Source organism: Haemaphysalis longicornis, unplaced genomic scaffold (assembly GCF_048455015.1).
Source record: "Haemaphysalis longicornis isolate Haplotype H1 unplaced genomic scaffold, Haemaphysalis longicornis Haplotype H1 scaffold_10, whole genome shotgun sequence".
Classification (NCBI taxonomy): Eukaryota; Metazoa; Arthropoda; class Arachnida; order Ixodida; family Ixodidae; genus Haemaphysalis; species Haemaphysalis longicornis.
In genome coordinates this window covers 30,645,032-30,670,432 of record NW_027526204.1, presented here as the reverse complement: position 1 = coordinate 30,670,432, position 25,401 = coordinate 30,645,032, and positions in this window count along the sequence as shown.

The following is a 25,401-nucleotide window of genomic DNA, read 5'->3' as shown; positions in this document are numbered from 1 at the left end:
CGGGCAAGTATTTATCTGTTGACAACCGATGCCTATGAGAACAGCTGAGAAAGTAGCTCAAAACTGTAGCATTTACTCCTACCTGGCCCCTCCGCGCGCCCATTATTCTGCTTCCATTTCGTGAGCGGTTTTTTCCTTGCTGTCCACGCTAACTTTACGAATCACGAGTATTGTTTTACATTATTAGCGCGCTATAAAATAGCGCAAACACGGCGCTAACCCAACGTGCTGTAGGTTTGCACACCTATTTGCTCAGCTCAGCATGTCGCGCCCAGGGCTGAATGCAGATTTAATTCTGGCGCTAGTTCACTCAAATCATGCAGGCGGCTGCAAAGGCTAGTCAAAAATTGAAAACGCCAGATGTCCGCCTTTTCGAAGCGAGAACGTAGCGGTGCTTGCCGGAACGAGCGAACACTGCAACATATGCGCCTCAGTAACACCCGTGGTCTTGCCTCAGTTTCACAGCTGAGCTACGGGACAACAACTGACTCAAAAACAACAACTGACTGACTCAAAAAGTGACTCAAAAACTTCGCTCGCATTTTTACTGGTGGAAATGAAGAGCAGATGAAAGTAGGCGCGTGCCGACGGAGAAACAGCCGGCCCGCAAGCGCCGTCGCCCGCCGGCGAAGCCTTCACGTTAACAGGGGCGATTCTCGCGGCAGCTTTTGTCCCTGTATGAAACTTCGGCCGGAGTTTCGTGACCAGAAAAGCATTGAAGGACTCTGCTAGTACGAAAGAAGCCGATCAATGAGCTAACAGTAAGACGTGAAGTTGAATAATTCAGGATGGCGCTGCAGAAGCGATATTCAGCTCTAACCGAGGAAGCAGAGTTTACAACACAGGAAGCCAGCGACAATCTTACACGAAATATTACGGAGTGTGAAGTAGAAGTCGGAGCTACGATGGAACTTTCCCAGGAGACAAAAGATTTAATTAGGAAATGGCAAACCCTGACAATCTCCACCCGAGCTGATAGAATAGAACTAGCTGAGCTCTCGAAGTTAATGAATAAGCGTTATACTGCTGACATACGAAATTATAACATGGAGAGGATTGGCCATGCTGTAAAGAACGGAGCCTACAAGCAGTAAAGAGGCGTCTAGGCATGGTGAAGATCAGATGTATGCACTTAAAGACAAGCAAGGCAAAGTCATCATGGTCATAGTAGCACAGGAGTTCTATAAAGGTCTGTACAGTACCCGCGACATCCAGGATAATGCCGAACGAGAAAGTAGTCCAGAGGAAGTAGACATCCCGCAAGTAACGACAGAAGAAGCAAAAAAAGCTTTGAAAGAAATGAAAGGGGGCAAAGCACCCAGTAAATATCAGATAACAGCAGACCTCTTGAAGAATGGCGGGAAATTTGTACTTCTTAAACTGACAAACCTGTACAAGCAGTCCCTAATGACCGCGCGTGTACCGGAGTCTTGGAGAACACGAAAATCATCCCAATCCATACGAAACCTGACTTGAAGAATGTGAAAAATTACAGGACGATCAGCTTACTGTCAGTCGTCTACAAGGTACTTACCAAGATAATCGCTAAAAATATTTCTGCCACCTAAGATTTCAGTCAACCTAATGAACAAGCAGGGTTTCGTAAAGGCTACTCAAAAATGGACAACATTAACACGATCAATCAGGTGATAGAGAAATGCGCAGAGTATACACAACCCCTATATATACCCTGCATAGATTATGAGAAAGCATTTGACTCGGTTCAAACCTCAGCAATCATTCAGGCATTGCGAAATGAGGTAAGAATACTAGAGGATATCTGCAATGGGTCCATGGCTACCATCGTCCTCCATAAGGAGAGCAGCAAAATACTTATAAGCAAGGGCCTCAGACAAGGAGACACAATCTCTCTAATGTTATTTACAGCATGTTTAGAAGCGGTATTCAGAACATTAGATTGGGAGCATCAGGCCGTAAGGGTTACTGGAGAACACCTCAGTTACCTCAGGTTTTCTGATGACGTCGTTTTGTTAAGAAACTCGGGTGACGAATTGGAAAGCATGCTTACCGATCTGGACAAGCACGGTAGAACTGTGGGCCTGAATATTAATATGCAGAAAACTAAAGTAATCATTAGTAACCTCGGGACAGCACAGCGGTTTGAGACAGGTAGCGAGGCAGTGGAAGAGGTAAGGGAATATATCTACCTAGGCTAAGTTGTAACTCCGGATCCCAACCATGAGGCAGAGATAATTCGAAGGATAACAATGGGGTGGAGTGCATTGGGCAGGCATTCTCAGATATTGAATGGCAGCTTACCATTGTCCCTGAAGAAGAAAGTGTATGACAGCTGCATCTTACCGGTACTCAACAACGCGGCAGAAACTTGGAGGCTCACTAAAAGGGTTCAGCTATACTTGAGGACGACTCAGCGGGCAATGGAGTGGAACACGATAGGTGTCACATTAAGGGACAAGAAGAGAACGGAGTAGCTCAGAGAACAAACGCGTGTTAAAGACAAATTACTAGAAATTGAGAAGAAGAAATGGGTGTGGGCAAGGCATATAATGCGAAGGCAAGATAACCGTTGGACATTAAGGGTAACAGAGTGGATCCATAGAGAAGGCAGGCGTTGCAGGGTACGGCAGAGCCAACGTTTATAGATACTTTTTCAGTTCCGTATCTCCCCGCCGCGGCCATGGACAGAAGGCGGGCGGCCGCGACTCTCGCCACCGCGGTGCTGTGGTTGCGAGTTGCGCTAAAAGAGCGAGCGTCGTCTGCTAGCGGGGAGCGTTCCGCTCGGCATCTCCGGCCATCGCCGCTTCTGGCTGCGTACTGTAAAAGAAATAACTGTTCTCGGACTTTGCTCATCATTTTTTTGCGGCCGGTGCAGTTCGAGATCTATTTGAAACGGACGGTATTATGCAAGGTGTCGTGTACGTACTCCCAGGGATTTGAAGCGGTGGCTTTGCAAGAACGACAGAGTTTTAAATGAACGTTCCCCTTGCAGTGGCTGTCAAGCGTGCACACAAATTCTCTTTTTATGCCAATTGCGCAAATTTATTCCATCACGAATGATATTTCCTAACACGACTGCTGGAGCAGCTTTCCTTTTCGTAGACAACATAGGTGATATCGTCCCTCACAATAACGCTCTTCAGGATTGTGTAGGCCCCCGCTTTCTTTCCGGCGTAGTAAAAAACAATTTGCCGACGCTGCCCCGCGGTTCTTCTTCGAGTGCTGCCGTTCTCCAGTTGGCTGGGAGCCGTATTGCCGCACTATTCTCGACTGTCTGAGCAAAATGGGTGCATTTGTATTGCTGGGGAACAGGCGCCTTGGAGAGCTCCTCTTGTCGCTCCTTGGGAAAGTGCTCTCCTTTTTTAATCACCTAGCTCGTGCGCAGACCCTACCTTTCTCTTTTTCGGAGACCGCCGCCGAGTCTGCTTCCTCAACAAGATAATTGCTGGGAAGGTTGGGAAAGTTAACGGAAACTGCACCTTTCTTCAGTGCCCAGTAAGCCCGGCCGATCTCGACGGCCTTACGTTAATGATCGCAATATCCTCTTCGAGAAAATGAAGTCCAAACACTTTGCGCGTTTTCTTCTCTTTTTGTCCGCGCGGGGAATAGCTCTTTTCTATTGGGTTAGAAGCTATGGACCCGATGACGGCGCTAAAAAGTGACACTTCTGAGTGTTGCTTCTGTATCTGCTCGTACAGCCAGGTGCGGAGCACGTTGGCATTGCCGTAAGCCAGGCTCGTCAAAGAAAACACAGCGTCTTGACGGAGTCACGAAATCCTCAATGAAATCGGCACTGTACACGCGTATATGCATGCTCTTTTGCAAGATTGAACTCGGAATAACCACACAATTTGTGGCAAAAAAATAATTCGTTGTCTTCGGTTTATTGTAGCTGTTTGCTTTCAAAAATGTACATAATTACCACATGTGTGCGCCAACCCACGCACGCACAGCAAACATGCGGAGCGCTTAACTATAGTGGTTTTCACCTATCCTGCTCCATTCGGAAGGAAAGCATAGCGTAAACACCGTGTGAGCGCTGGAATGTCAGTGCGCAAGAAAAGCTCTATGCGCTGGAACCTAGAACAGGCACAGAGAACAATAATCGGCGTTACATGAGAACGTCGACTTGCCGGAGGGCGCGTGCAATGCCGTGCAAACGCAGCGCGCGCGCGAGAGAGAAATAAAGAATGGCAGAAAAATATAACATAACCCGCAGGGGAAAAAAAACTAAATGGCGTAACATGTTACGTAGGGCTGGTGGTGACGTGATTTTTTCCGCTCTTGGACTCCTTCGCCCTCATGCAAATTCCGGCTCTTCCGTAGCGTTCCGCACCGGCATCTCTGGTTGGGATCTGGCTGCGCACTCAAAAAGAAATAACTGTTCTAGAAATCCGAAGTGGAAGTTCCCTCCCAAATGAAGTTGACCTACCACACGAATGGCGAAAATACATTCGCATCCCGCCACTACCAAGGAATATGCATCCAGAGCTAAATGTGGAAAGAAGCCAAGCTAGAGTATGAGCCCTCGACAAACGTTTCCGAACCCATTCTGAGCCACGGGAGATTGTCTACGTTGACGCAGCCGACTACTACAACGGCGGCTCTTGTCTCAACGCCATGGCAATTGCAGTCGTCAGCAATGACGGCGTCACGGTGACGTCAGAATCCACGCCGGCCAAACATCCCACTCAGGGAGAGGAAATGACCATAGCCCTTGCTATAAATTCTACCCGCGCAACCACAATCGTAAGCGACTCGAAGTCCGCCATTCTTGACTTCTCGAAAGGCAGGATCTCCCCTGCAGCAGCCTCGTTGTTAGAGATGACCCCTAACCAAAGAAAAATTCTTTTAATATGAACTCCGGCCCACTGCGGCCTACAGGAGAATGAACTGGTCCACGCAACCGCTCGAGCGCTGGTCAACCGAGCTGTGTTGCCTACGACGCCACCACAACCACCATCATCCCCACACAAGACGTCGCAGGAAAAACAAGAACAAGCACACGTTACGAGATTCCACAAAGACAGACTAGTCACATACAGGGATATAATAAATCACTACAGGTTATCCAGATGCAAATATCCACCGGCCCACCACACTCTTTCCAGGAAAGAGGCAGTCACGTGGCGACGGTTGCAGACGAACACTTTTCCGAGCCCTGTTTCCCTCAACCGCTGCTACCCAGACCTTTACTCAAACCTCTGCACTTTATGCAACAGCAGAGCCGACCTACACCACATGATATGGTCCTGCCATAAGCTCCAAAGAAATACGAATGGCTATAATAGCAAATCCGATGTAGATACACTTAGAAGCTACAGAATTAAGACTGCAGAACAATGGGAGACTGTTATGCTCAGCTCCACACCGGAGGCACAACTGACAGCAGTCCGGATGGCCGAAGCCGCCGCGAGGATCCAAGGAATCCTGGCTGACGGATGAGGGAGGGAGACCGTCCAAGTCGCCTACCCTTCAGAACCCATCTCGGGCATCAAATGAAGTCATCTCTCTCTCTCTCTCTATCTCTCTCTCTCTCTCTCTCTCTGTTCTCGGAAATTTCTCTACATTTTGTTGCCGCGCTGTTCCAGTTCGCGATTTATTTGAAACAGGTCGGTTATGCAAGGAAATGTAGTACGCCGAGTGATTTTTAGCTGGGACTAAAAGGCCAAGAACAACAGCATTTTAAATGAATTTTCGCGTAGCGGTAGCTGCCTGCACGCTTGGCATGCCAAGCGAAATCGTGTGCGCACTTGGCATGTCAAGTGCGCACACGAATTGGCATGCTAATCGCGCAAGTTCGTTGCAGCACGAATGATATTTCCTGATAACCATGCGCAGAAACTGCATGCTTTCTTTATTGAAGACATCTGCGTATCCTTCGTAGTTTCAAAGAAATCAAATTGTTCCGCGGGTAAAGCTAACCTGTATAAATTAGGAAGTTTTGTATTGAGATTCAAATTGTGTTTCCCAGTTATATTGTGTTAGCATTAAGAATTTTTGTTTTTGTTCATTAGTCTGTGTTGTTTTAATAATAGTTTTTTTTAGCATGAGGCTATACATTCCGTCCTCCTCCTCACAGTTGCACATTTTGTAAAGAGCATAAGCATGTGCCTCATGCACGATGCATGTGCCCAGCCTCCTTACAAGCATCACTGCTAAAGTGGGCTGGGAAATGCCGTACAGACCACTGCGAGTTAAGCAATTCGGCATTGCATTGGTCCAAGCCCAGCACATGAAAGAAAACACAGCATGTTGACGGAGTCACGAAATGCTTTTACCCGCGGCCGCACTGTTCAATAGCATCCCAAACCAAGGGCGCTGAAAACGCAAGTTTCTCGCACAAGGATGAAGACAAACGCAAGCGGAAAGAAGAATCTTCTAGGGCAGACACGCAACTACACCGCGACAGCAACTTTGAGCCCAGCGGTCCGGCCGCGCACGCCGTCAACGCTGCCGCCGGTGCCGTCGCCGCAGCCGCCGACACAGCGCAACTCGCAACCGGAGCGCCCTCTCAGCGCCTAGGCTAAAGTAGCGCCCGCTTAGGAAGGCGCAGTTCCGAAACTCAAAAAGTATCTATAAACGTTGGGCAGAACGGCAGACGGGCAGATGATATTGTAGCGTAAACGTAGCAAATGCCACAGTCAAGTCATTAGAAGGCAACTCTGAGGCAATATCAAGAAGTTTGCGGGGATAAATTGGTCGCAGTTAGTACAAGACCGGGATAATTGGAGATCTATGGGAGAGGAATTTGCCCCGCAGTGGGCGTAGATAGGCTGATGATGATGACTATCAGGGGTTTCGGTTTTGTTAGACAAGCCGCAGTGCCATTCACATCTGGCCTATATCTTGACTACATGTGGAGCCTTGTCCCGCTAAGCCACATTCATGAGCGTTGTTAACGTTGTCGTAGCGATCTTACGGGCACACGTTCGTCAACGTAGTCAAGGCTCCCGTTTCATTGCTTCAAACAATGAAACCATAACCAAACAATTTGTTTGGTTACCGTGTGGCACGCGGGTAGGTGTTGATTGCAATCCGCGCTTGAACATTGGTGTGCAGCAGTTGCTTCAATCAGTCAAGTGACGTGGTCAATGCGCCCATGGGTGCACGCTTTAGAACTCCACGCACGCATTCCTCTATGCATTTCGGATTAAAAATTTCCTAGTTGATAAGCTGAGCATTTCTGTAATAACGGTTCCGGAGCCTTGTTTTTTGAGACCTGAAATACCTGATTACCGGGACTGGGCTTCTTAAGGCAAAAAAAAACCGATTGCGATTGCGGTCTCACCTCAAAGACCAGGTATTCACGGTGGGTCGAAACTGACCGTCGCACTTTCGATTGATGCTTTAGAATAAAAGCTTTTCTACAAGCGTGACAGTCGCACAACCGCAAGCAGCAAGAAAATCTAGGGAACCGAAGTAGGAAAAGCGCACTAATCCGAAATGAAGACGCATCTGCTCCAAAGTGAATGGCCACGTTTGATTCATAGAAAGCCTAATACGTTCTACAAATGAGGAAATACAGCCCCACATTGCAAGCTACAAGCCTTCTTCGGGTGTCCGTTCTCCTTTTCACAACGATTTACCCCGACCCATGCGCCGACCTATCATCCGGCAGTTTTTATTGCTAGTTTGGCGAACCGTGAAGTAGACGGAACAAGGCAAATCGAAAAAAAAAGTTTTAGACCCGGATAAATTGTCCTCACATCGGCAAGGCGGATGATGAAATGATGAAACGCACTTACGAATTGCTTTTGTGCAAGAGAAGTACGCCTACTCTTTTCACTGTCGAAAAAAAAAGCCCCGTGGAATAAAGATTCGTGTCTCTGTATATGGCAGGTACGTTTTACAAATCGGGGCCACCACTTACTGCAGTTGCGCCTGGCTGATGAAAGCGAGTAGCGGAGATTTTATAAAAGTTGACATTAAATTTTGAAGGAATGATTGTAGGAGACGCTCAACCAATCGCAGTCAGTTACGTGGCCTCCACACGTTTTTACTTGCGTCCTAATTATATAGCAACACAATAGGCGCCGCACAAGAGAACGTGAGGCCACTTTCGCATTGTTTAAAACTTTCCCCGCAATAACATTTCACAGCGCTGGAAGACAACAAAAGATAACGAAAAAAACAAACACCATAAAATACAAACTATAAAGCGGTATAAAAATACAGAAATAAGCATATGAATAATTTTGTAACTCTAACTGAGCAACAATGACACAACATCTATCAAATATTTGTGTTGATGCGTGTCTGCAATTATTAATATATTCTCGTGCAGCCTCGGAACTACAGTTGTACACGGTGTTACATTAATCAATGGGTCACTAAAATTACTATCTGAGCGAAGTGCAGCTCCGTTCGCGCCCGAACGTCACACGAAAGTCGCAGTTTGTGGTCTATTTTGTTTGACACAGGGAACTGCGGCGGTACTTAGCTGTTTATTCTGAAAATAAATAAAAACCATTTTCACCTATGAGAAACCGGCGGCCAATTCCGACGTGCAAGCCAATCTTGGAACGACGGTGCCAGCTGGTGTATGCAACACAAAACGCGCGATGACGATTCGCGGTGGGAAGGAGGCAAGAAGGTAGCAAACAATCATAAAACTTATTTGTTGATAGCTTATGGCGGCCGCAAATAGTTACGGAAGAGCTGATACGAACCATACTAAAGTATTTCCGCGATTCATTGTGGTAATACGGGTCATCTGCTTTCAAATCTCCTGCCGTCTGCTGTACCACGAGGATGCACAAAATAATAAAAGTAACACAAAAACAAAGCAGCAAACGCGAAAAAAGAATCGTTTGCCTCATTTCGGAAAGCGGGGTAACCTGGCACAGCATACCACAGACGATTCGAAAGCAGATGACTGGTATTGACAACAATGAGGAGGAGGAGGAAAAACTTTTATTGTTGCCCGGTAAGGGGTTGGGAGTAGGAGAGGTGGGAGTCCCCGCCCATTCCCCCTCAGCCATCAGCCAGGAGTCCTTGGTCCCTGGCGGCGGCTTCGGCCATCCGGACTACTTGTAGCTGGATGTCAGCTTCCGAGCTGAGCAAGGCTGCCTCCCACTGCTCGGGTGTGTTTATAATTAGTGTTCTCTGATCACTTTTATCTATTTTGGAGCAGGACCAGATGATGTGTTTTAAATCCGCTCTCTGCTTGCAGTGTTTGCACTTGTCGTCTTGTATGCCTGGATAGTAATAGCTGTGTAAGACTGGGTTTGCGTACATACCAGTTTGAATTCGTCTCCAAGCTGTGGCCTGCTGCTTGTTGAGGGTTTTATGCGCTTCCGGGTAATAAAGCCTGCCTTTTCTGTAATGATCAAGTATTTCGCTATAGGTTACCATGCGATCTCTGTCTGCTCTGCGGAAAGTGAGTGGCTCGGTGGTTTCATTGGTGCTAGCCTGGTCGGCGAGTCCTCGGGCTAGCTGGTGAGCATTCTCATTTCCGGGTAGACCAGAGTGCGCTGGGGCCCAAACTATTTGAATGTTTCTGATGTTGGTAGTGCCGTTGCTATTGAGTATTTTTAGTGCTATGTTAGAAATGCGCCCTTTTGCGAAATTACGTATCGCCGTCTTGGAGTCACTGACTATGACCTTAGCCTGGGTCGAGGCGATGGCCAAGGATATGGCTGCTTCTTCTCCAATCTCTGTCGTGGTGGTAAGCACTGTTCCTGAGGTCAGGAGTTGTCCCTTTTGATTCACAACCACTACTGTCATGGCTGCCTGATCAGCGTAATCTGCAGCGTCTACATAGACGATCTCGTGAAGGTTTTCGAAGCGTTTATGGAGGGCTTTGGCTCTTTCCATTCTTCTTTCTTGGTTGTGAATTGGGTGCATGTTACGGGGTAGCGGAGGTACATAGATTTGTGTCCGGATTTCAGGTTTTATTTCTTTCTTGGCTACGTGTTGTGCGTCGTATCCGATGTTGAGTTTTCTTAGTATTTGTCTTCCTGTGTTGCTCTTGGTAAGTCGTTCAAGCTGCGATGTCTGCTGGGCCTCTATTAACTCGCTTAGTGTGTTATGTAGACCGAGTGCGTCGAATTTATTATTGGGTGTCGTAATGGGGATACCCAAGGCTTGCTTGTAAACTTTACGAATCATGTTGTTGATCTTGGTCTTTTCATCCGTCTTTAGTGATAAGAAAGGTGTGGCGTATGCCAATCTGGAGAGGATGAAGGTTTGTATTAGCCTGATCAAGTTTGATTCTTGGAGTCCCTGGTGTCTGTTTGCTACCCGTGATATCAGTCTTGTTGTCTGAAGCACACTGTTTTCGAGTGTATTGATGGCTTCCGTATTGTAGCCGTTATCTTGAATCTTGAGTCCCAGCACCTTGATCACGGAGACTGCTGGTATAGGCTTGCCGTGTGTTCTGAGCTCTATCTGTGGAGTCTTGTGAGCTTTTAGTCTACTCCTGCCTGACATGTAGAGCAAGAGCTCCGATTTCTCTGGCGAACATCCTAGTCCTCTAGGTTCTACATATGATTCTACCACATCGATGGCTGTCTGTAAGGTTTCTTGGATATGACCATCACTGCCGCCAGTGACAACAATGAATCGCGGGAATATTTTACTATGGTTGGTGGGAGCTCTTATGCAACTATTTGTGGCCACTATAAACTATAACACAAAAAACGTCTTCTGAAAGTCTTCTACCACATTTGGCTCCTCCCTACCATGAATCTTCATCGCGTGTTTTGTTTTGGATATACCATGTGGCGCCGTCTTTTCAAGAGCAGCTTGCACGTCCACATTGGCCGCCATTTTCACATAGGAAAAATCGTTGTTATTTATTTTTAAAATAGGCAGGTAAGTATCTTCGTTGTTCCCGGTGTCAAACAAAATACACCCCAAAATGCGATCTGCGTGTGAAGTTTGAGCGCTTACAAAGCAGCGGTGCGCTCCGAAATGTGTTTTTAAAGCCCTTCATTTATCGATGTAGCCCACTTCATAAGACGTATAGTTGATTTTTGTCGCCTTAAGGATGTTAAGTTTTACTTATGTAACAAATCCGTGCAATCTTAAATTTTTACTGGCAGCATTGGAAAGGATTTTATATATTGAGCAGAAATCAGTAAGAGAAAATTTTGTTTTCACCTGTCTTCTAAATTCAAGAAGGTGTCCAATTAAGATGAGTGGTTTGGGTCCTCGTATACCGAGTTCTTTCAAGAAGAAAAAACCTTGCTTTCGAAAACTTGCAAGAAAATTTGGCAGAAAAAACCTGAAGCAGTTCTACGCAGCCTGGAAGCTTTCAAAGATGCGGAGCAGTGATTCGCCAGTGTTTCGCTTGTGTTTTGTTTATGAGCACTTCGTGTTTGGGCTGTTTTTCGCAATTTTGTACATACAGGAACAGACGCCCATAGATAACATTGCCTTATACATGCCGCGTTTCTCCTAATTTCCGCCAAAATGTAACTGTGGCGCCCTCTCTTTACGAGTGTCAGTATCAGCCTGGCGGCATTACACCAACTAGTCAAGAGAGGCCACCGCAGCCCCTGAAAAGGCCTGCAGTCACGGAGTAACTTCCTATTATTTTAGTGTGATAATGCGGAAAATACATTTTCTTTTTTTACAATGAACTTATTTGCGGCCCAGTGACAAGACCGCCCGTGTAATGGTACAGCGCAAAGGCCATCCCCAACGCTTTGCAAAAGCTTAAAATGTGGCTGCATCGCCCTTTGGGATAGATATTAGCTACGCCACGTGGTGGACCCAGGTTCGATACCCAGCAGGTGACCCGGTTTTGTTTTTGAAGCCTCTTAATGTGTGCGTGACGCTGCCACCCCGGACGAGTAACAAAAAACTGGGCTTTTTAAATCATCAAAAAAACCGGATAAATTTATGGAGTGAAAGTAGCAGTAACCTCGCAAGCTACGCCATAACCAGTTGAAGTAAGTGTTTTGGTGTTTAAATAAGATGGGGGAACAAAGTTCCCATTATTCCGAATATGGCGAATAAAAATGAGAACTGATCATCATAATCATGGTGCATGGGGTGCGTGCGAGAATGCCCGCTTGAGGAGACAAGGTTCAAGTCAGTCGAAGAAGCCGAAGAGCTGGATTTTACGAGCAGAATGTGTGTGTATTGGTCGCGCCTCTTCTACCTAGGGAAAAAAACACCAGCTCATTGTGCAAGTGGGGCATTTACAAAAGGACGTGAACTGTGACAGGAAGCAGCGGGAGGGTCACCGTGAAGAGACTAGTGTTGCCGTGGCCCAGGAGGATAAAAACAGCAGAACTGGGCGATAAGGATCGAGCTCTGTGAAGGTTCTGACTCACATGCAGCTACCGCATTTGGCCAGGCTGAGGGGTAGGTAAGAAGAGCGAAAGGGGCGCATGGTAATCGTGTCAGAGCACACGAACATGCGCTAACCGGAAGGTGAGATGAGAGGTCGTGTCAGGTGGGATGTGAGCATACACGTCTGTATGCTCCCTGGCCAGTCAGGGTAGCGTACGGCACAAGATGTGAAGGAATATGCAGGGGAAGAATGTTGTTGTTCTGGCCTGATGAACCGAAGACATTCTGGAGGGAAGAGGCTCAGGAGTTCGGAACCATAGCTTGCTGGTGCAGGTGGTGCATACTGATGTTTGGAAATAATACGCGTAGAAAAACACGAAGACACGCCGCAAAGAAACGACCACACACTCGATGGACTAGCACTGAACGTACCCCTGAAAAATGATACAAGCTATGATCGACCAACCACCATGCATGCAGGAAGATTTTAGAACAAAAACGCTTTTGAGTCTGAGTTCACCGTCCTAATCAACAACCCGAAGCCTTTTACTAATGCACTCTATCGGTCTCTCATGGCAATTGAAGGTACTTTAATCCGATTTCTTTCTTGTTGCTGTCCTACACAAAACGCTTTCCCTTCCCCTTCCTTCCTTCCCCTCCACAAAACGCTTTTACTCGAACTTTTCCTTCCCCCTTGTCCAGAATAGTTACAGTTTTTGAACATGGCGTAGACCTCCACTTGCAACAGTGATAGGGAACATGACTAGCCCCTTATGAGTTGTTCAACGCCCAGTGTTTGGGTAACCGCTCAATTACACATCACCCATTGTACCGATATACAGCTTGCCACATGCCAACAAGACTCTGCAGATCACTGCCATCAGACAGTTGGCGTACATGTTCACGTGTTTTGTCCTGCGAGCGTTTTTCTTTTTTTCACAATTTTGTATGCACGAGCAATGTCCAGACAACCTACACTGAGAAGAAAACATGACCTGTACTTCATACCTCCCCACAATTTTTTTACTATTGTACGAATCTGTGAACGTATGACATTACTTCAACGTTTTTTTTTCTTTTTTGTCTCATCGTAGCAATCTTTCGATTTACCTTTTAAACTTTACATGCAGGCACTCAGTCACTGCTTTTAGCCCAAATGTTCGAACGCCTGGAGTGCTCAACCTATGAATGTGAAATCTGAGGCTTTCCCAAATAACGCGGCCGCAGGATTTATGAAGCACATTCTGGAAACATAGTGTGGCTAGGCTTTTTCTAAAAATAGCTTGAATCAAGCGGAAGTATAGCCTTCTTAATCCTAGAATGAACGTGAGGTTAGCGCCGAAGTATTCCTTTATTCTATATCTATATAATCTATGCAATTGCCTTCCACAACAGTTCAATTTTGAGAGCACAACTTCATCCAGACGGAAGAAATCTGCATCGGTTCCTAGGGTCTATGGCTGTGCAGCGTAATATATTTTTCCCTAGGTTTCACAAAAACTTCAGAAACTCATCTCTACTAACGAGAACGTAGTTCGAGTATTTTGTCACGTCGATGATTTTTTGATCGTGGATAAGGATATACCTCCTAACAGCCTGGGACATCTGTTGGAAGGTATTTTAACGTATTTTAATTGATTTGCAGACTGAATAAATTTTCTTTCCAGCCTTCCTGTGAAACACAGCATTAGGTGGTTGGATAACTTTTAGTTTTAAAGGCGACAGCCATATTTCCAGGATTTACGTTCTAGGAGCAAGAAGTCTTTACTGCTGCTCGATTGAAGCCACTATAAAAACACGCGTAGTCGGACCATATCACCAAAAGCTGTTTTTCAAAAAAGGAGCGGCCAAGTTATTCAGGAAAGTCTCAGCCTCCAGATTTAAAAGTAGACTGCTGAAGGCTTCCCGGTATCGCAGCTGAAAGCGGTCCTCAGAGAATACATGTAGAGCTCGAACGGCAGAATGAGTGCGAGGGTGCGGCAACAGCAAATAAAAGAAAAACGTCAAGGTAATGTCCTATGTTCACACATTTTCTCACAATATCAAGAAAATTGCCGGAAGGCATGCAGTGCATGCCATGTTTTCCCATTTTTCTGGGCTATCCGGACTACGCTTGCGCAAACCAAATACGGAAAAAAGGAAACGAGCAAAGAAAAAAGGTTTGAAACGCAAAACACGTCGACAAGTACACAATCTGTGTTATGCCTGCGGTATGCAGAATACCGTTGACTGGTGGCAAGGTATCAGCAAGGTATCAGCCAAACGGGCCGATGTGCACACGATTGGTTACGCGACTGGTAACCCGTCATGTGACCCCTTGAACCAGTCTTGTGTCTCCTTGAATCAGTCATGTGTCGTGAACCATAAACCAGCCATTTACTGCAGTAAATGGCTAGTTATAAGAGCACTGCGCGTACGTTGACAACTTCCAACGGAGCTAGGCACCTTCCCTTTCACTGTCGTAAACGCAGTACTGCGCCTTGTTTTGAAAATGTTAGAATTTTGGAACCACGTAAAACGGAAAGGGAAAGAGAGATATTTGTAGCGTTACGTATGTGAGAGCAATGAGAAGGAAATTGGGTTAGTGTATTCCCTTCAGTGATAGGGAGATTGCATCTCTACATGGCTAATGGTTGTTGATTAGGGCGGTGCACTGAGTCTGGTGTGCGTCTTTTTGGCGCAAAATTGTTTCCGCACGCGTGGTTGGTCGTAGGCTATATCATTCTTAAATATACGTTCACTTGCTAGTTTAGCAATTGTTGTCTTTCTTTGCTTTGTGTCTTCGCGTTTTTTCGCTTGCTTTTCCAAAGCGTCAGTACGGAAGCAACGAGAGAAGAGATTTAGTGAACTGAGGACGCTGTGCCGAGGTGTAAAGAATGGCGTAAGCACGTTACTCGTTATAATTGGGCCAGGGGCACATGTAGATAGGGCAGCGTTGGCAGTGCAGAGACATACGAGAGCTAAGCAAGGCGGTGAATTTTGCAGTCATCGACATCAACACTGATGAGCGCCTGTTCTCTGGAAACGGTCGTTCCAGCGTGACGGAGTCCATTTCAGCAGGCAGGTGGGAGAAGCCATCGTGTTACGACACGCGGAGATAGCAGTGGTTGTTTAGGAAGGGCCGCAATCCTTTTCAAGGATGGAGCAAGCCGTTAGTGAAAACAGATATCTAGGTCGTACTATATTGGTGCAGGCAGACGAAGGGGGCGATTCCGGAGTGTAAAAAGAGTAGGAGAGGACAGAAGGTCGCGTGAATAAGCGTGCAAGGGAGAAGAAACTATAGAAATGAATAGAGATTCCGACACAACTAGAAGACAAAGATATCCAGGTAGACGCCATGACCAACAAGCCCCTACGCGACCTTGAAAAGCCTCCTGTAGCCGAAGAGTATGTAGGGAAAGGTTGCAATATTAGAGCTGGATGTAGGAAAGTCGGAGAAAGTCGGACAGGGGGTCAATAGGAGCAGAATAAAGAAAACTGAGAATATGTGTGGGTGAAAGAGATGGTACGGGTAGGAAAGTGTCTAAGAGTTTCGTAACTGCGGACGGGTAAGGAGAGTAAAAAGAAAATGAAAAAACTGGCTCCAATCCACGCTTCGAAGGTGGTTGGAATGCGAAGCTGTAAACGACACCCGCAACGATTACTCATGTGGCGTCACTTGAATCCACACACGTGGCATCCGCTCACTGCTACCACCCATCACGCTCTTCACCTCCCTGTCTCACTCATCCCTGCATGAATTAAACGGAGGTGTATAGAGTCAAATTCAAATTTCCCGCATTCGCAGTGCCGGCACGCCCCCTGCCTGAGCAGCGCGAGTGGAAATTACGCTCTTTTTTTTGCTTGCATGCTTTCGTGTCGCACGTGCCGGCGCCTTCCTGCGCTGTTTGCAACACGCCGTTCCTCCCGGCCACTTTTAGCGGCTTGGCAAGGTTGAGAGGAGAGCCAAACGCGCGTCTTTGGCGTCAACTTTCCTACTGCTTTCACCTCACTGTTGTTCAATGCGTCGCGAAAAAAGAGCATCCTCCTCCTCCCCACACGCTGCACACAAACAACCGTCTACCTCATCGGTAGGTAGGTCTCGACATGCCGGCGAAGTTTGGCCCGAAGGACCGCGGGCTCGAGCTCCTCTTCTCCATGCGGGCCCAGGTTCGATCCTTGGTAGTGCAAGCAGTTTGTTTATGTAGCAAGCGGTGTAGTCGGAAACCAGTGAGAGCCCGGGATGCTTGTTAGTGTAGCCAGTAGTAGTCTGGGCGTTTTCTGCTGACGCGAACGCGAAACTTTCCTTGGCTGTTTAGAGGTATACTGCTTCGCAGTAACAAAGAAAAAAAAGATTGGCAACAAGACATTTCCCCTGTACGGTACACTCTATACAACTTCGTTCCAGTCACAGTCCAAGACAGAGGTGAATGTCTTGCTGTAAACTATTCACAAGTCGTGTCCAGTCACAGTCCAAGACAGAGGTGAATGTCTTGCTGTAAACTATTCACAAGTCGTGCCCAGTCCTGCTCAGGCAGTTGAAGCGTTCGTATTGTTTGCTATCATTTAGGCCGGTCGTCCCAGGGTTCTCAGCACTGGACGAGTCACTGGACGCCGGAATAGTCGAGGAAGTAGACAAAATTACACCATCTTCTCATGGGGAACCCTGATGAGGATGCGAAGCATAACGGGGGTTCTGTGTGGCTCCATTGTGTTGCCGTTAGGTTGAGTGAGTTGCCGTTATGTTTAGTAGCGCCAGAGGGAATTCCAAGTCCAGGTCCAGACCGGCGTCAAAGGCACGCAAGTAGCAAGTACTGTTGTGTTACGGTGAGTAGAGGGTGGTTCTCGAGGCGCCGAATCTCGCCCATCATGTTGTCGATGTTGTCGTCTCTGTGGTAGAATCGGTAGTCTCCGTCAGCGTTGGTGAGGTAAAGGTTGTTGACGTTGGTGCACTGACTGAAAGCAACGTACACGCCCTCCTCTTCGCAGCTTTGTCTTCTTCTTATTCTTCAGCGGTTCCCCTACGGGAAGATGACGACGGTGGTTGAACGCGAAACTATCTCGTGATGCATTCTTTGGTTGCCCGATCCCAAGGGGCATCCTGCTACAATCATCATCAGAGGCGCTGCGGACTGGGCGAGAGCAACGTACACGCCCTCGTCTTAGCAGCTTTGTATTCTTTTCCTTATTCTTCAGCGCTTCCCCTATGGGAAGATGACTACGGTGGTTGAACGCGAAGCTATCTTGTGATGGAATCTTTGGTTCGCCAATCCCTACTGGCATCCTGCCACAATAATCATCAGAGGCGCTCCGGACGGGGCACGGACGCGGGACATCCCCCCGAGCAAGAGATGCTTCGCATCTAAAATCATGGGCTTCTAGTTGAGCGGCGAGTTGCACGGAGGAATACAGGGGACTGCGTTGATCAAACTTGGCTTTTTGGGTGTCGAGAGCTTGCTGCCACAATAGCATGAGGCTTCCGCTTCCACACCACGCCAGGGCAGACATCGGCACGCCTTCACCCGAGCTTTCAATTCAGTACGTTCGAAGCAAAGGGGCTTCGTTTGACAGTCGTGTCTAACATGGTACCATTTGGTCGAGCGTGCAAGTTGACATTGGTGATTGCAGCCTTGTGCCGGCAGTATTTTTCGACAGTGATCGGTTTCCCACTGGTGCGAAGACCTGCTCATCGTTCTTGAAGACAGGATATACGTGCCAAAAGGCTTGCGTGGGCAAGTGCGTTGAATGACAGATGGGAACTTCGCGCTTCCACTGAAGTTCTCGATCCATGAGATGTTGGATTGTAATTCTTGGGCATGGAGCTTGTCCTCAGGAACGTCTGCCCCACCAGCTCCCTCTGACTGCTCAGGTGGAACTGGCGATGGGCTGCTTGCTTGTTGCATTGATTTGCGAGCAGTGGGATTCTAGATGGCAGAACTTAAAAGGCCTCTCTTTTGGGTGGAGGGCATCATGCGTTGTGGTGCGTCAGCCGAGACACAGTGGTCAGCGTTCCGGGCGTGTGTCCCAGTGGGCGCTGCTATGATTGAATTAGCAGGCGATGCGGAGCACAGAACAAATGGCGATGTCTCCGACGACGGCGATGGCGTATTGCCATAAGTGCGGTGCGCACTGGGAATGTTGTGGAGACCCCAGTAGTCTGGTGGGCACCGACCACGGCTGGGTTGGGTCAACGTGAGCTGCGGGTTTAGATTTCATAAAGTCGCTCGCGGTTGCAGCCTGGGATGGGGCCGGGACATAGTTGGGCATGCATGTTTGACTGACTGGTGTGATGAAGTCGAGACATGATCAAAAACCCGAAGGTACGTCATTACGGTTAGTCAGGGCTGCTGGGGTGCCGGGCGAGGATGAGATCATCAGCCAGATGCTGAGTGATGTTGCCGGATGCTGAAGAGCGAGAGGACCGCTTGCTTCAGCAGTGAGTACTGGACCGCGGAGCAGCGAGCAGTTCTTCGCGAATGATTGACAGACGTTCAGTTAGCAGGACTCTAATCACGAGTTTGCACTTAGCAACGTCACTGGCAATGCCGTTGATGGCAAAAAATGCTTCAGCCTCAGCCAGCCTCACCTCCAATTTTTTGCGTAAAATGGCATTAGTTGAAGGTAGGGTTTGGGAATGAAAATTTCTCTCTCATCATCTACGCCATGAAAAAGCTCACCGAAACTGGTGAGCTTCGTGGTGGTATGGATGGTTCCTAGGGCGTAGATAGCGGTCACGTGTGTACCTTTGACAGGCGAGGCCACAGGCTGTTCTTGTGCCACGGAAAAGGGAACTGAACTTGGCGTCTCCCCAGTTGAAGCTGACGTGTCTGTGGCTTTTGTGGCAGCAGAGGTTTGCTGATAATGAAAAGGGGTGGTCCCGCCGAAATGATCAGGGACTGCCTTTTTGAAGTAATCGTACGCATTGAAGCTCTCCAGCGGTAGCCGAACTTTTGCCACGATGCGCTCTGAGACAGCCTTACTGGCGATGTTGTAGCGCTGCACCTGGTTGCTGATGCCTGGGAAGATAAAATGGCTCTCAAGCACCGCAAACAACCCGGGAGGGTCTTTCTAGTAGAATTCATGCAGTCCCGGAAGCGTAAGGTTGGGTGGCTGGACGAATGAGCTTCTGAATCCAGACGGGCGTGCTAAAGCGATGGCTGACGTGTCCTAGAGCGCGATCGTAACGCTGACGTAGCGCTGGTCATGCAGCTGAGATGGTCATCGTGAAAGCCTTGAACTGTGGTGCGGGCTCGTTTTCCAAGTCACCGATTATGAAGGGAACGTGAGGGTACGTCCTGCCTTCATTTATTGCGGAACCGAGCGATCAGCAGAACGCGAACTGCGGTGGAGACGGGCGAGCCATGGCGCCGGTGGTGATCCTGCGGGGCAAAGTGCGAACGCAATTATGTCGGCTCCATGTCTGGATTTCCGACTCCCAGCCGTGTGACTCCGGCTTCGTGGCTCGCGGCTAGGGACAGGATCTGCAGTCACGCGGTGCACTGTTCCGGCGGCGCCAGCTAACTCGGCTGCCGCGGCTGAGCTGTTACAAATCTAAGGGGTAAAAAAAACCAAAAAGATTCGAACAATGCAACATTTTCGTGGTTGTTTCTAGAGTACTATTGTGAGCTTCTTACTATGAAGTGAGCACATTGAAAAGAGCACGAAGGCGGGTCGCCAAAAGAGGCGAATCTGCTACGGGAAGTCTCGTGTTTGTCTTTTTCGCCGTCCCCTCTTCACACTGTGTTCAATGTATTCATGTTCACTATGCTAAAAGTGGAGGACTTGAATACGAAGGCGTCCACATACTTACTGACAGCAGGCACATATCTACCAAGGGCGATTGACCATCCCGGTAAATAATACGATTGCGTAAGCCACTGTGTCTGTACTCAACACTGGAGAGATTTTTCCGACTTGGAACAAGCTAGCAGGCGGACGTGTCTTCCCGTAGCTGTGCGATATCCATCGGAATGGGCAGCGTTTGACAGCCATTGAGACCACCCTTTATCTCCTGTGATGAACTAGAATCTGAGGAGTCTCCAGAAGACATTATTTCAGAAATCGCACCAGCGATTAGATTTTTATAGCGCGAGAAGAAGCGGAGCGGCTTAGCCCAACCTTGGCGTGGCCTGCCCAGCGCGGCGCCGACATTCCCACGGGTGACACGGAGCGAGCAGCATGGAAAGAAGCCCTCAATCAGAAGAAATCCAAAGAGAAACGACAGACCGACGACGAAAGAGAAGCAGAAGAAATGCAATTTCAGGACCAGCAAGAAACTCCAGAAAGCTGCAGGCCCGAGATGTACCCACTTCCCGAGGACCTACCAGACAAAGACGACACCTCATGGGCGCACTACCTGAGCAAACGGCAGAAGAAAGCAAAAAAGAAGGAACTGCAGGAAAGAGAAAAGGGAAAGGCAGAAGCAGCCAGCCATGCGAACGCTGCACCGAAACCGCGCTTCAGCGTAGTAAATAAGAGAAGACATCCCAGCCTCTGCAAAGTAGATGCAAAGATTATTATCACACCCAAGAAAGGACTACAAGTCAAGAACTACTCGGCACAGCAGCTTGCAAAGGCCGTAGAACTAGCCTGCCCCAGCGGAAGCAAAAAATGAACAAGACCATCGTGCGACCAAAATTTAGCTCGAACATAATTGTTGTAAGCACCTCCGACCAAGAGGCAGCCAACGAATTCAGAAACATCCATGCTCTACAACTAAGCGGCAGCAGGCACGTCACCTTCCCAGCGAACGTAGTGAACGGCGTGGTCCAGTGCTGCGAGCGTGGAACTACAACAGAAGAATTAATGAGCTCCTTAAGAGTGAGGACGACCAACACCAGAGTAATTCACGCAAGGATGCTGGGCACCTCGACCACGGCGCTCATCACCTTTGAAGGGGATACGGTTCCAAGGGTTGTATACGCCTACGGAGGTGAAACTACTTGCTATTTATAAAAGCCCACCAGGCAAGTATGCTTCACCTCCCTAAAACCAGGACACAGCAGGCGTATGCCCTGCCCCTGAAGTCAGCATCTGCAAACTATGCGGCAAAGACGACCCCGAAAACGACACAGTTGCATAAAGAAGTGCTCATTATACAAAGAAGAAGGACACGTTGCCGGCAGCAAAGACTGCAAATTAAAATTCAAGGCGCCAAGAATTCCTCCCGGAAACAAGAAGAGGGGACCCAAGGTCACCAGGCTAAGGTGGTTCGATGAGGATTGGCCAGAAATGGCGCACACCCCAGGACCAGAGGAGGCGACTCCACCTAACCAGGAACAACCCAGGAGGTCCAGGAGCAGAACCCCCACAAGGAAGAAGAAAGAAGACAACACTGCAAAGGTGAGCTGAGCAGATCCCATTTCCCAGGACAATAACACACAAAAACGTAAAATGCCTATGACAGATAGATACACAGAAGAAATAAGTGCAATAAAAGACCTTATACTAGAAATCAAAACAGAAAACGCACTGCTAAAAGAAAAACTATAGAAATATGAGAAGGGGAAACCCCCCCAAAAGTACCCTTAGCAAGTACATCAAAAAAACACAGTAATCTGTCTATGCAAGAACAGACAAATGCAAGAGAGCCAAGTAGAAGCTAAACTAAAAGCCAAAGTGCAACAACACCTAAACGAATTCAGGAACTCTATCCGTACGGATGTGAAGTTGATGCATAACAGAATAATACAGCTGCTCGAGAAAACAACAGGATGTAGCACACAGGAGTAAGCCAGGAAAAGGAAGCTCCCAGGCACAGGACAAATCAGAAGTCTAAAACAAATGATCCTAGAGATAGACTATGGTAATATGAAAACAGAGACCGAAAGGGAAGAAGATGATGAATACCCGTTATCAGGCACGTAACAAAGAGCAGCTAATAGTATGGCAGTAGAACTGCAGAAGCATACGTAATAGGAAACACTTCCTAGAAGCATACATAAGTAGCATCAATCAGAAACCAGACGTATTATGCCTCCAAGAAGTCGAATTTCAGACGAGCCCACAAGGCTACAACAGACTGAATTTATCCAAGGACTTCAGAGGTGCCATATATGTAAAGAAAGACATATCCAGGAGAAAGCATCACCTAAACACCAAGGAGCCCAAGGCAAATCTACTAGAAGTACTACCGACCCAAAGAGGCAAAAAGAGCCACTACATCCTAAACGTATACAGTCCCTCTACGAATACGAGAAAAAACTTCATGCCCCTATTACAAGAGGCCACGCAAAGAGTAAACAAGAGCAACTTAATAATTCTAGGGGATATGAATGCACCAACAGCCAGTGGATTTACCATTTCGACTCGGTGAACGGAAGAAATTTGGTAGACACTATGGAACATCTTGACCTACAAGCTATAAACGATACAACCAACCTCACAAGGACTGGAAACCAGAGCTGCAGGGACACGTGCCCAGATGTGACCATAGTAGCGATCACAGACAGATTTACAACATGGAAGAACACCAAAGACAATCTGGGCAGCGATCACGATATTATACAAATTACCACGCAAACGGACAACTTCAGAACGAGAGCCAGGAAACAAAAGATCACAAACTGGGATACCTTTAGGAAAAAGCTAAGTACAACAACAGAGATAGAGAATATAGACACCTCCTGCCAGAAAGTAAAAGAAGCGCTGAAGACAGCCACCAAGTAATTTGGACAAGAAACTCAAAACCTCTGCGTTGACAATTACCTTTTAAGTCTATAGAACAAAAAGCAGAAGCTCAATTAAAGGTGGAAAAAGAAGAGACGCAACAAAAGCCTAAAAGCCAGGATCAAAAATCTAACGAAGCAAGCCAGAGAACATACTACCCAATTAGCTCAACAAAACCGGAAGACTTCTGCAACACAATGCAGAGCACCTTAAGCACATCAAGAACATGGTCCATAACCAAAGGCATGCTTAGCCCAGAAAACACCAGGAGGGAAATTAGGCACAGCCTAAACAGAGTGGCCCATAGCTCTAATGGGACAAACAAGGAACTTATAGAAGCAGTGAAAGAAACAATCGAGTTAAACACGAAGATTCCCTCCATCACAATACCATACGAGGGGCCGGAAAACGAAAACCTAGACCGAGACATCTCAAAAGAGAAAGTATACCAAGCTATACAACAGTGCAAAAAGAAAAGCACACCAGGAGAAGACGGCATCAGCAACATGATCCTAAGAAACAATACCGAAACCCGGAAAGCCCCTAGGCATAGAACATCTAAGGCCATATCTCTCAAATCCTGCCTAGGAAAGGTATATAGAGAATCATCACGACTAGACTAACGAGACAACAAGAAGAAAATAACATGTTCCCTGGCTGCATGATACGCTTCAGAAGCGGACTCTCCACCCAAGATGCCTTCCTGCAGCTAAAACATGACATATTAGGGTACACTAATTCCAAAGATCAAATTATCCCAGCAGTCGACCTAAAAGGAGCCTTCGACAATGTGTCACACGAGGCGATACTTCAGGCGGCCGAGAAAGCCGGATACGGAAGAAAATTTACGACTGCATTGCCAACTTCCTTTCTAACAGGACAGGCACCATTAGAATTGGGAATACTAGATCCTGACTCTTCGAGGTGCCTGACAGAGGAACACCACAGGGCTCTGTTATTTCCCCACTACTCTTCAACCTGACCATCCTAGCAATAGGAAGAACGCTGGAAGACAACACGCAGATTGGCAAGTCCGTCTACGCAGATGATATAACCATCTGGACCAACGAAGGCACTCTAACCGAAAAGCTAAATACTCTACTAGGGCCATAGACAGCATAAAGGGTCCTATACAAGAAAACGGCTTAAAGTGTGCTCCAGAAAAGTGAGGATTAATTAGAATAAGCCCATCGAAAGAACCCATTCCCACAAGAAGCATCCCAATAGACGGCAAAGATGTCCCATTCAAACCAACGGTCAGAATACTGGGTATGTACGTGCAAAAGGACAGAACAGCTAACACCAAGGTCAGCAACCTAAGAAACACAACTCAGCAACTAGCGAGGGTCATCAGACGCATCACACGGACCAGAAAAGGTTTGAGAGAAGAGAAAACAATCAAAATCATTCAATCACTCATAATTATCAGGATCTCATATAGTCTACCGTTTTACCGCCAGGACCAAAGACAACAAGAAGTAAACGCTATCATAAGAACGGCTTACAAGATCACCCTCGCCTTACACATCAACACCTCCAACGAGAAGTTCTATAACCTGGGCATCTGCAATACCTTCCAAGAAGTCCAAGAAGCCATCCTCGAAGCACAAGAAAAGAGGCTATTGAAAACAAGAACCGGAAGGGAAATCCTAAGAAGTATGGGACACACCGTTCACACCGAGTTCGTACAAACAACAACAGAGCTGCAACCAGAACAACGCAAAGCTCTTAAATTTCACCCATTCCAAAGAAAATGAGCCCCCTCTACAACAAAGGTACAAGACAGGCAAGAATTAACTATACAAGAAGCACATCAGGATAAAATCCAGACGCAGTATACACGGATGCCGCCACCAACCACCACGGAATATCATTCAGCCGTAGTTTTGGATGCACGGGGCAAACTCCAGGACTTTCTCGTAAGCAGAAAACAAACATCTCAAGAGGCTGAAACCACAGCCATACTACTCGCTATCAGTGTTGCAGAGTTACTACTCGGGAATTTGAATCATTCCGGATACATTCCACCTTTTCGAGGTGCCGGAATGGAATGGGAATGGAATGAGGGCAATGACAAGAGGAATGGAATGGGAATGGAATTGAGCGCATTTTCCCGGAATGGAATGGGAGTGGAATAGTAATTTTTAAACGACGACGTCAACGTCCCTGGCGCCGTCCGGCTACTTAATTAGTCTGTGGCGACGACTGCGTCGGTATATCTAAAATGGAGCACCGGCGACGAAAACGAGAACGTATACCCGGCGTCTCGAGTAACCTAATCCGTGCAGCCTGCGGCAGCGCTAGTGCAACTGAACTTCGAGCAGCGCAAGCGCGTTTGGCCGCCGGGCCGGTGACAATGTTAGGTCGGCTCTCCGTGCTGTGGCAGGCTTTTTGAGGCATAGACTGTACGTGGCGCCGATGGCAGAGCGGCGTGTCAGTTGCAGACGCCATGTGTCCAGGCCAGCAGGCGGGGAATATCATCGAAAAGCGGGAGAGGGGGCACGCATCCGAAGCCGCGATGTTTCTCAC